At 44.6% G+C, this 11,576-nt stretch overlaps 2 non-coding genes across 2 annotated transcripts; one reads left to right on the forward strand and one right to left on the reverse strand.

Annotated features, from left to right (window-relative positions):
- The first annotated feature begins 1,394 nt into the window (after positions 1 to 1,394).
- On the forward strand, positions 1,395 to 1,468 carry TRNAT-CGU (transfer RNA threonine (anticodon CGU)). The gene has a single exon. It is a non-coding gene; the product is annotated as a tRNA-Thr (tRNA).
- Positions 1,469 to 11,303: 9,835 nt separating this feature from the next.
- On the reverse strand, positions 11,304 to 11,376 carry TRNAM-CAU (transfer RNA methionine (anticodon CAU)). The gene has a single exon. It is a non-coding gene; the product is annotated as a tRNA-Met (tRNA).
- Positions 11,377 to 11,576: the final 200 nt, after the last annotated feature.

Consider the following 11,576-nt stretch of genomic DNA (forward strand, 5'->3'; position numbering starts at 1 on the left):
CCAACCTATAGAATAACACCCAGTGCTCATCCCGTCAAGCGCCGGGGTGGGATTCTAATCCCTCACCCAGCGCTCGGGCCTGGGGTCCTGACCTTCCCGCCCCTCCCCCCGCCCCCCAAGCAGATTTTTTCAGAGCTACTTGATTGTTCAGAAGACACGTGAGGAGGTCAAAGACGGGTGGGGTCATGCGCACCCCGTCCCGTTCGCACAGGCGTCGGGAAGTCTGCAGCGTTCAACTCGCACAACGAGTCGGAACCCGGTGCTCGGACCTTCCGTTGGCCCCGCCGGCTGGACAGTAGGTGCTCGGCCCCGCCCGGTGCAGCCCGAGGGTCCCCGCGGGCCAGGCCGCGGAGCAGGCAGCTGCAGAGGAGGCCACCGCGGAGAATGAACCCGCCTGGCGCGCCCCGCGGGGTCTGAGCGCGTGTCCGGGTGCACCCGCGCCCCAGCCTCCCAGCCTAGTCCTCGCCGCCCCGGTGCCTCCGCCCGCTCGCACCCCCTGGTCCAGGTCCCTCAGCCCGGGGTGCGACCTCGGGAGGGGGCGCGAGTCATCGCGGGGTGTGTGTGTGACCTTGGGGATGCGGGTCACCGCGGGGCTTACGACCTCGGGGAGGCGGCGCTGGTCACCGCGGGGGCCGGTCGGCCTGTGAGGGGTGCGACCTCGGGGGGATCACCCCGGGGGCGGCGAGGCGGGTCCCCGAGGTCGGAGGGAAAAGGAAGCTCCCGTTCCCTGGGAGCCGATTTTCAGAGCCGTCCGAGTATAAAAGCCCGAGAGGAACAGAAGGGGAGCCAACAAAGGGCTCTTCTCTTCGTTGGAATTTTCAAAGGTTCCGCCGCCCTCCCCTGCACACCCCGTACCACCGTCCCAACCCTTCCCCCGCACCCCACACCCCATCCCCAACCCCCGCCGAACCCCCCGCGCCAGTCTGCTCCGCCTGGGCCGCGGTTACCGCAGGGGACTCGCCGGGATGTGCGGAGGAGCCAGGCCGCGGAGCCCTGTCGCGGGAGGGACTCCTGTGGCCCCCAGAACCGAGCGGTCCTTCCTCCCCAGTCCGGAGCCTCCAGGCGGCTCAGAGTTAAGAAGTCGCACAGGACCAGCGACTCTAGGCCAATCCTTGGAGTCCTTTTGAAATTATGAATAGTTTTTCCTTTAAATGGTCTTTACCACGTACTGCATAGCCCCGACTTTCTGTAACGCTTTTCCTCGGGATAGTAGAAAATCCTCCGTCTGTCCTGCCTTTGGTATTTTCCTGCCTCTGGCGAGTCCGGTGGAAGTGAAGCATCTCCCTGCGGTTGGCATGTTTCAGAAGAAGACCCAAAACACCGGACTGTACAGTCTTGTTCGCACCCAGTCCGGATAAAATGAGGCTCATTCGGTTGCGCAGAGCTGCTCAGGTGGCTCTATGGCTTAGTTGGTTAAAGCGCCTGTCTCGTAAACAGGAGATCCTGGGTTCGATTCCCAGTAGGGCCTGGTCTTTTCTCGAGAAGCTGTTTCTGAAAATCATTTTATGTAGGCAGGTTAATTTGCGTGATCCCCCAAAATTCTCACCAAATTTACAGCGAAAGAACCCGATCACATGTATTATAAGCTGCTGGGTTGCAGCTTGCTAGACTTCCTTAGTCCTGAAAAGTAGTAGATTCTAAGGAGATGACAATTGAAATGCAAACCACTGCCAAAAAATAATGCATGTGACCTTAACCTCCATCAGGTTTCATACAAGTTTTGCATTACATGGTTTTTGACCACCTCCAGTGTGTTACGATTTAAAGCACCCAGACAAGTAGATATGTATAATTTCTGTAGATTCCAACAACCTCCAGTTCTAATCTCATCCATAAGAGAAATTAATGAATGATGAATCCACTATTCACTTCAAAGGAATATTAATATGTTTGCAGGGACGTTCTTGCCATTTTGAAGAGAAGGAAGAATAATTATGATCCCTTGTTAATCCTCCTAAGGAAACTTTAGGAATAATGATCGCCTGGAAACCAATATGTCCTGGACACATTCCCAGAGCAAGGACAAATTTGCTGTGGGAAGAGCAGGTTGGAAAATTGTGCCAGATATCTAGGGTGACTTAGTTTCAGCCCTGGGGATTTACAGAACTTCAGTGTCTTCTTGTCTCCCATCCTTTCATCCATTAATCCAGCAACATTCACTGCTGATCTTTTATATGGTAGGCTCCTTCCTTCCTTCCTTCCTTCCTTCCTTCCTTCCTTCCTTCCTTCCTTCCTTCTTTCTCTCTCTTTCTTCCTTCTTTCTTCCTTTCTCCCTCTTTCTGTCTACTTGCCAGGTTTTTTCCCCTTATGATGAGAACTTTTAAGATTTGCCCTCCTAGCAACTCTCAAATATATAATACAGTATTGTTAACTACAGTCATTGTGCTATATATTGCATCCCCAGGACATATTTATCTCATAACTGGAAGTTTGTACCTTTTGCCCACCTTCAACCATTTCACTCTGTCCCCCATCTCCAGCTCTGGTAACCACCCAGGCATATTTCTAAAAGCAGGAAATACAGCAGTGAACACAGCTAACAAAAATCACAGCTCTCATGGAGCTTACATTCCATTGGGGGTGACACAGAAAATAAAGAAATGAATATGTAAAATCATTAGTGTAGGAGGTACTGATAAAGTCTTTGGAGAAAAGTAAGCAAGAAAAGGATATAGGCAATGTATAGGATAGGGGCAGGGTAATCAGAGAATATTATCCTGTCTCTTGGATTATATCATAGGCAAATGTTTCAAAACTGTTTTTTTAACTTTTTAATAAGACATAGTCACAAAGTGGCTACTATATTACTATACATAGCAAGATTAAACAATCAGCAAACTACTCCTTAGTTATGCCTGGACCTCAGCTCTATTCGTTTTGATTAGGACTTTATTGAACTAGGTTACACTGCCTGTGTTCAAACCTCAGCTGCTCCATCTGATAGCTAAGGGACTTTTGGAAAAATTGCTTCATCTCAAGGGGCATCATTCTCCTCAAATGTGAAATGGAAATAGCAATCAGTGTACCTAATAGACTTATGGAAGGACTTGGTGAATAAATACACATAAAATATTTTAGAAGGGTATCTGGCACATAAATAAGTAATCAGTAAGATTCACTATATTGTTGTGTTTATTGTTATTATTTACTGAATTGTTTGGTTCTAGTGTTTAACCCTTGCAATAACTCTCTGAGGTATTATCCTAAATTTACAGACAAAGGTTCTAAGCATGGTGTGAGTAGAATTGTACTCCCCCCAAATATGTGTTGAAGTCCTAACCTCTAATATCTGTGAATGTGACCTTATTTGGAAATAGAGCTTTTGCAGATGTAATCAAGTTGTGATGAAGTCATACCAGATTAGGATGGGTCATTATTCAAGGACTGGTGTCATTAGAAGAAGAAGGAAAAGGAGGTTTGGACACAGAGATCCAGACATATGGGAAAGAAGGCCACATGAAGACAAAGGCAGAGATTGCTAGTTTTTGACCACAAAGGAGCACCAAGGATTGCAAGAACCACCAGAAGCTAGAAGAGGAATGGAAGTGTTTTTCCCTAGAATCTTGACAGAGAGGATACTCCTGCCCATAGCCTGATTTTAAACTCTCTTCCAGAACTATGAGAGAATAATTTTCTGTTGTTTTAAGCCAATTTGTACTAACTTGTTATGGCAGCCCTAGGAAACCAATACAAGGCATTAAAACAAAATTAGTGATTATACTAGCAAAGAAAAAAGATCTATACTTTTTCTTAAAGTAATAGATAACACAAAGGATGTTCATACTTCACTTTAAAGTTTCAAAGCCAGGGATGCCTGGGTGGCTCAGCAGTTGAACATCTGCCTTTGGCTCAGGGTGTGATCCTGGAGTCCCCGGATTGAGTCCCACAACGGGCTCCCTGCATGGAGCCTGCTTCTTCCTCTGCCTATATCTCTCTGCCTTGTGCTCTCTCTCTGTGTCTCTCATGAATAAATAAATAAAACCTTTTCAAAAAAAAAAAAAGTTTCAAAGCCAGAGTATCTCCCACTTACCTAAATATGTTGTGCCCCCTCCACCCCACTTTCTTCCCTCGTCCCAGATTTTTTTTTTTAAAGGACTCCACACTCATCTTCCCAATGGTTTATCCCCCTGACCTTCTCCAATGACTTGACCTTGACTATTTGGAGACATCTAATAGAATGGATGATCATTCCATCACCAGCTATAGCCAATAACTGGATGATGGAAGGGACAGGCAACAAAGTCCAAACCCCTTAGCTCAATGCTTTGTTATGTATACTCGAGAACACCCCTGTCCCATGGGTCAGGGTAAGACTAAAGTTTATCCAAGGCGACATCTTTGCTTTGCTATTTCCCCTTCCTCGTTCTGAGCACTGCTCCCCCAATAAGTCACATACTCCTGAATTCCTGTCTGAGGGTATGCTGTAAGGACCTAAGAAACTTGCTTTGGAAGTACAATTACTGATCCTTCATATTCAATCAATTGAACAAAGTTTTCCTATGGAAAAGTTCAACCCAACAGCTTTAGATCTGAGGAGGGCATTCATATTGTGCACCAGATCTTGATAATGAGACCTTTTGAAAGTTCAAGGTTTTGACATAGAACAGGACTATTAAGAAAATTGGTGGCTGACTGACCTTTATTGTTGCACTATTATAATTCTGTTTACAAGTGAGAAAATAACCAACAAGCTTAAGAAAATGTTAAGAGAAACTTCCAAAACTGGCATTCAAAGGAAAAAAAAGTGAATGAAAAAGGCAGAGCAGAACACCCAAGAACTATGGAGAAATCATGAAAGGTATAACATATACTTAATGGGATATAAGGAGAAGAAAAAGAAAAGGGAATAGAAGAAATATTTGAAGCAATAACAACTGAGAAGTTCCCAAACTAATGATAGATACCAAACCATATTTCCAGGAAGCTCAGAGAACACCCAGCATGCACGGAGTGAAATATTTAAAGTGTTAAAAGAAAAGAATTAACATAATTAGTTGCCCAGTGAAATTATCCTTCAACCGTTAAGTAGCAATAAGGGCTTGTTAAAAAGAATTTTTTTTGAGATAATTTGTAGCCAGTACAACTACCTTGCAAGAAATGTTAAAAAGAAGTTCTTTAGAGAGAAGGAAATGACATAGGTCAGAAACATGGATTTATATAAAGAAAGGGTGAATGGTAGAGGAGGAACAAGAGACGGTAAAATAAAACATTGTTTTTCTCTTTTTCTTAATTAATCTGAGGAGTATTAGTTTGTTCAAAATAATACCAACAATGTTTCAGTGACACTGGGAATAGTTGTGCTAACTACATAATGGTTTAGTGTTATGTGAAAGTGCACTTGGATTAGTTTTAAATGTGTATTGCAAACTCAAAAATGAACCACTAAGAAGGCAAAATTAAAAATATAATTAAAGTGATATGAGAAGAGAAGAAAATGGAGTCATACAAAATACTCAAAACTAGAGAAAGCAGAAAAAGAAGGGAAGACAGAAAAAGAAGAAAGGACCAGGGCAATGCATAGAAATAGTAAATAAGAAGATATTAATCCAACTTTATCAGTAATTACTTGAAATGTCAGGGATTTAAATACACTGATTAAAAGACTGTCAGAGCAGATCAAAAAACAAGACCTAATTACATGTTCTCTACAAGAAAATCACTTCATATATAAATACATCTATAGATTAACAGTAAAGAGATAGAGAAAGATATACCACACTACCAATAATCAAAAGATGGAATAGTTATATTAATATCAAAGTACATTTGGAGCAAGGAAAATTATAAGAGATAAATCGTGGCATTACATAATGGTAAAAGAGTTAATTCTCCAAGAAGACAAACAATACCTAATGTATATGTGTATAAACAATGAGTGTCAAGATATGTGAAGCAAAAAATGATGAAAACATAGGGAGAAACAGATGAGCCCACTATCATAGCTAGAAATATCAACAGCCTTCTAATATTTATGGATGGATCCAGCAGACAGAAAAAAATCCATCAGGACATGGTGGAACTCAATAGCCCCATCAGTGAATTAGATTTAACTGACATCTATACAATAAAAAATCTATATAGCCTACAAAATATACATTTTCCTCCCATGGGATGTTCACCAAAACAGTGCATTTTCTGGGCCATAAAGCACATCTTAACAAACTTTAAAAATATATAAATCATATAATATCTACTCTCAAACTACAATGGAATGAAACTAGAAATCAATAATACAGAGATAATTAAAAAATCCTAAGAGGGATGCCTGGGTGGCTCAGTGGCTCTGCCTTTGGCTCAGGTTCTGATCCTGGGGCCCTGGGATCAAGCCCCGTTTCAGGCTCCTTGCAGGGAGCCTCCTTCTCCCCCTGCCTGGGTCTCTGCCCCTCTCTCTGTGTCTCTCATGAATTTAAACAAACAAACAAACAAACAAACTTAAAAAAAAAACCCAAGATACTTAAAGAGTAAACAACACATGTCTAAATAACTTAGGAGTCAAAGGAGTCTTAAGAGAAATTTTTAAATATTTCAAACTGAATTAAAATAAAAACACAGTTTGTCAAAATTTGTGGGAGCTATGAAAGCAGTAGTTTGAGGGGGATCTGCAGCATTGATGCATGTATTAGAAAGGAAGACAGATCTAAAATCAGTAATTTACACTTATAACTGAGGTATGTATAAAAAGAACAAGTTACCAAAGTGAGCAGAAGAAAAAATATAATAAAAATATGGTAGAAATCAATGAAATTGAAAATTGAACCAACAGAGAAAATCAACAAAACCAAAAGCTGATTCTTTGGAATAAAATTGATAAAACTCTAGTCAAGCAATGAAGAATAAAAGAGAGAAGACACTAATTCCCAATTCTGAAACCATGAACATGAAAAGGATGATAAAAGAATATTATGACCAATATACGCTCATATATTTGATTAGGTTATCAAATGAGCCAATCCCTTGAAAGATACAATCTACTTGGGATCCCTGGGTGGAGCAGCGGTTTAGCGCCTGCATTTGGCCCAGGGCGCGATCCTGGAGACCCGGGATCGAATCCCACGTCGGGCTCCTGGTGCATGAAGTCTGCCTCTCTCTCTCTCTCTCTCTCTCTCTCTCTCTCTGTGTGTGACTATCATAAATTAAAAAAAAAAAAAGGTACAATCTACTCACACAGGAAGAAATAGATAACCTGAGCAGGTCAATACAATATTAAATGTTTGTATCTCCCCAAAATTCATATATTGAAACCTATTCCCCCATCCTAATAATATTTGGAGTCAAGGCCTTTGGAAGGGGATTAAGTCAAGAGAGCAGACCCCTCACAAATGGGGTTGGAAATCTGAGAGAGCTCCCTCCCCCTCTGTCATATGAGGACCTATAAGAAGATGTCCATCTATGAATCAGCTAGTGAGCCTTCACCAGATACTGATTCAGCCAGTGCCTTGATCCTGAGCTTCCAGCTTCCAGAACCATTTGTTAATAAGTCATTCAGTCTATGGCACTCTATTATAGCAACTGAATGGACTAAGACAGTCTATCTATATCTATCTATCTATCTATCTATCTATCTATCTATCGATCTATCTCAAAGAAACTGGAATTACAGTTAATGACCTTTCAAAACAGAAAGCAACCCAGATGGGTTCACTGGTGAAAGTTACTAAATATTTAAAAAAGAAATTATACCAATTTTGTACAATTATCCAGAAAATAGAAGCAAAGGGAATACTTCCTAACTTCTGTGAGACCAGTGTCAGCCTGATACCAAAACCAGACAAAGATATTATTAAAAACCGATATCTTGGGGGATCCCTGGGTGGTTCAGTGGTTTAGTGCCTGCCTTTGGCCCAGGACGTGATCCTGGAGTCCCGGGATCAAGTCCCACATCGGGCTCCCTGCATGGAGCCTGCTTCTCCCTCTGCTTGTGTCTCTACCTCTCTCTTTCTCTCTGTGTCTCTCATGAATAAATAAATTAAAAAAAACCTTAAAAAAAAAAAACAGTCCCTTGGGGCACCTGGGTGGCTCAGTCAGTAGGGTATCTGCCTTCAGCTCAGGTCATGATCCCAGTGTGATTGGATAGAGTCCTGACTCAGACTCAATGCTCAGCGGGGAGTCGGCTCCTGCCTGCTCCTCCTCCTGTTTATGTCCTCTCTCTCTCTAATAAGTAAATAAAATCTTCTTCTAAGAGTCTGTTCCTTGGTTTCTCTTGCTCTCTCTGTTGTTTTCTATTTCTCTGTTCCCCCCTCCCAAACATTTGTTTTGTTTCTGAAGCTAAACACATGCGTGAGATCATATGGTATTTGCCTTTTTGGACTTATTTCGCTTAGCATAGCACTCTCTACCCCATCCATGTTGTTGCAAATGGCAACATTTCATCCTTTTATGGCTGAGTTATATACATACATAAAACCTCTTCTTTATCCGTTCATCCATCGATGCACATCTGGGCTCTTTCCATATTTTGCCTATTGTTGATAATGCTGCAATAAACATCAAAGTGCATGTATCCTTTGAATTAGCACCTTTCTATTTTTTTGGGTAAATACTGTGATTGTATTTATGTGATTCCTGGCTCATAGAGCATTTTTAATTGTAATTTTTTGAGGAACTTCCAGACTGTTTTCCACAGTGGCTGCAACAATTTGCATTCCCACCCACAGTGTAAGAGGGTTCCCCTGTCTCCATGTCTTCGCCAACACTCGCTGTTTCTTGTGCTTTGATGTTAGTCATTCTGGCAGCTGTGAGGTGACATCTCCTTATGGTTTTGATTTGCATATCCCTGATGATCAGTGATGTAGAGCATCTTTTCTTGTATCTGTTGACCATCTGTAAGTCTTCTTAGGAGAAATGTCTGTTCATGTCCCCGGCCCATTTTCAAACTGGGTTGTTTTTTAGGTGTTGAGTTATATCAGTTCTTTATGAATCTTGGATACTAACCCTTTATCAGATAGGTCACTTGCAAATATGTTCTCCCATTCTGCAGGTTGCCTTTAAGTTTTCTTGATTGTTTCCCTTGCTGTCAGAAGTTGCATGATTTTGATGTCCTCCCAAACACTCCATTTTTTAAATGTGCAAAGACCTGAACAGACAACTCTACAAAGAAGATATAGAGATGGCAAATAAGCATATGGAAAGATGCTCAACACCATATGTCATTAGGGAACTGCAGACTAAAACAGCAATAAGATACCAACAGATAGCTATTAGCGTGGCCCAAATCCAATACACTAACAACACCAATTGTTGGTGAGGATGTGGGGTCATAGGCAGTCTGATTCCTTGCTGGAGTAAATGCAAAATGGTACAGCCACCGTGGAAGACAGCTTCGCAGGTGTACACAAAATGAAACATAGCCTTAACACGTGATCCGGCAGTATTGCCTCATGGCACTTACCCAAATGAACCAAAAACTTAAAGCCACACAGAAGTCTGTACACAAATATTTAGACCAGCTATATTTATAATTGCCAAAACTTGGAAGCAGCCAAGTTTGTATGGATAAGCAAACAGAGCTGCATCCATACAGTGGATTATTTTTCACTGATAGAAAGAAGCGAGCTACCACATCACAAAAAGACATGGGGGACTCATAGGTACATAATATGAAGTAAAAGAAGCCAATCTGAAAAGCCAATCACCTTGTATGATTCCAACGGGATGACATTATGAAAATGCAAAACTATGGAGACAGTAAAGAAGTCAGTGGTTGCAGGGGGTTCTGGAGGAGGGAGGGAGAGGGGGATAAATATGGGGAGCCCAGGAAATGTTTAGGGCAAGGGAGATATCATTTTGTGCAATACTGTACCAGTAGATGCCTGTCATGGTACACTTGTCAAAACCCATAGAAACTCCAACGCAGAAGATGAATCTTAATTGCAGAAAAGTAGACCTGGAAGAGAGGCACGTTTCAGTTAGATGAAGCGAAGATCTTGCCCTAAACTGCGGGGTTGTGTGGCAAGAGAGAAACAGGGAAGAGGCAGAGGCCGTGGCGATGTGGTTCACGACCACTCCTCACCCAGGCCCCCATGGACTCTCAGAAAAACTCCTGTAAAGGTGGGATCTAAATGACAACTTAACCACTGCCCCCTCAGACCACCTTACAGGAGGTGCAGTGATTTGACAGCGAATCCAGTCTCCCAGGGAAGAGGGAAGTCTTGGGAGCCTGATGTCTTCAGGACGAAGTGTTCCCTCTCCCTGTGCTGGTAGAGTCCTCATTCCGTGTAACCCGCGGACTCTTCACGGTGTACACGGGAGACCCACAAAGATCTTGAGAGTGCTCCACGAGCACACACACGCTGCCAACTTGCAGAGAGAGAGGACAAAATGAATGGAGGACATTGAATTCCCCACATGCGATAGTGAGGAAACAGGCTGATGACTGTGGGATGGGCTGCAAACATGGACCCCCCCGCCCCGCCCCACTGCACATGGAAGTGAACGTGCCTCTAGCCTGGCAGAACTTTGAACACCCAAAGGGGATTTGGAGAATTCACTCTGCAATTACTTAGGGTTGGTGACCCTTCTTCCATTCCAGTGTATTCCTCTTAAACGGGAATGTGTACAGTGGTCATCCTACACCTGGCCCAGTCCTGCACTGGGGGAGCAGGTAACCATGTGGCTCGCACAGATTTGTAATTGGAGAGGAATCGTGCCCAGAATGGCTGATACAGGAGAGCCTAATTCATGCCTACTTTGGGGAGGGCAGTTAGATGAGTTCGTGCTGAACTGAGTTGAGATCTGGGGGAGATTGGGACGGAGTGAGCATTGTGTCTTGTGGGATAGGTGCAGGTCTTTGGGAACCAGGGGGCAGATCATGTTCAGTGTAATAGAGCCTCCGCCCCCGCCCCCAGCCCTCCCTGAGAGCTCCATCTCCTAATGGCCAAAACCTGAGAGTGTTGTCTTGCAAGGCCAAAGGGCCTTTGAGGGTGTGACCGAGGTAAGGATCTTGAGATGGGAAGAGGAGGCGGGCCTCCCCAGGTGGGCTCAAGGTAATCACAAGGTCTTAGGAAAGGGTGGCAGGAGGGTGCGGGTCAGAGGAGATGTGACAACAGAAGCAGAGGCCGGAGCCAGGTGGTCCTGCCGGGAGCTAAGGCACGCGGGCCGCCTCCGGCCACGGGAAAAGGCAAGAAGGAATTCCCGCCCGCCCGGCGGCTTCTAGAAGGCAGGCAGCTTTGGCACCTCTCGATTCCAGCCCCGGGGCCCTGGTCGGACTCGTGGTCACAGCGCTCCGACTGGGGTGGGAGGCGGGTCGCGGTCTGCCCGGCCTCGCTCCCTTCTCAGAGCAGGTGGGAGAAGCGCCAAAAGCCTCGTGCCTTCTCTGAGGCTCGAACTCAGGACCTTCAGATTATGAGACTGACGCGCTGCCTGCTGCGCTAAGAAGGCACCGGCCCGGCTCCTCTCGGCAGCGCTTTCACGGTCGCCCGCTGCACGCCAGGAGCCACTTCTAGGCAGCCGGGGTTCTGCCCAAACTCGTGCGCGCGCCCGGAGGAAGAGTGTGTGCGAGGTCACCTGGGTCACCGGGCCCCGGGCCCCGCCCCGCAGCCCGACGGCGCCAGAGGACGGCGGCCTGCGCACAGCCGGGG

This window comes from Canis aureus, chromosome 37, assembly GCF_053574225.1.
Source record: "Canis aureus isolate CA01 chromosome 37, VMU_Caureus_v.1.0, whole genome shotgun sequence".
Taxonomy (NCBI): Eukaryota; Metazoa; Chordata; class Mammalia; order Carnivora; family Canidae; genus Canis; species Canis aureus.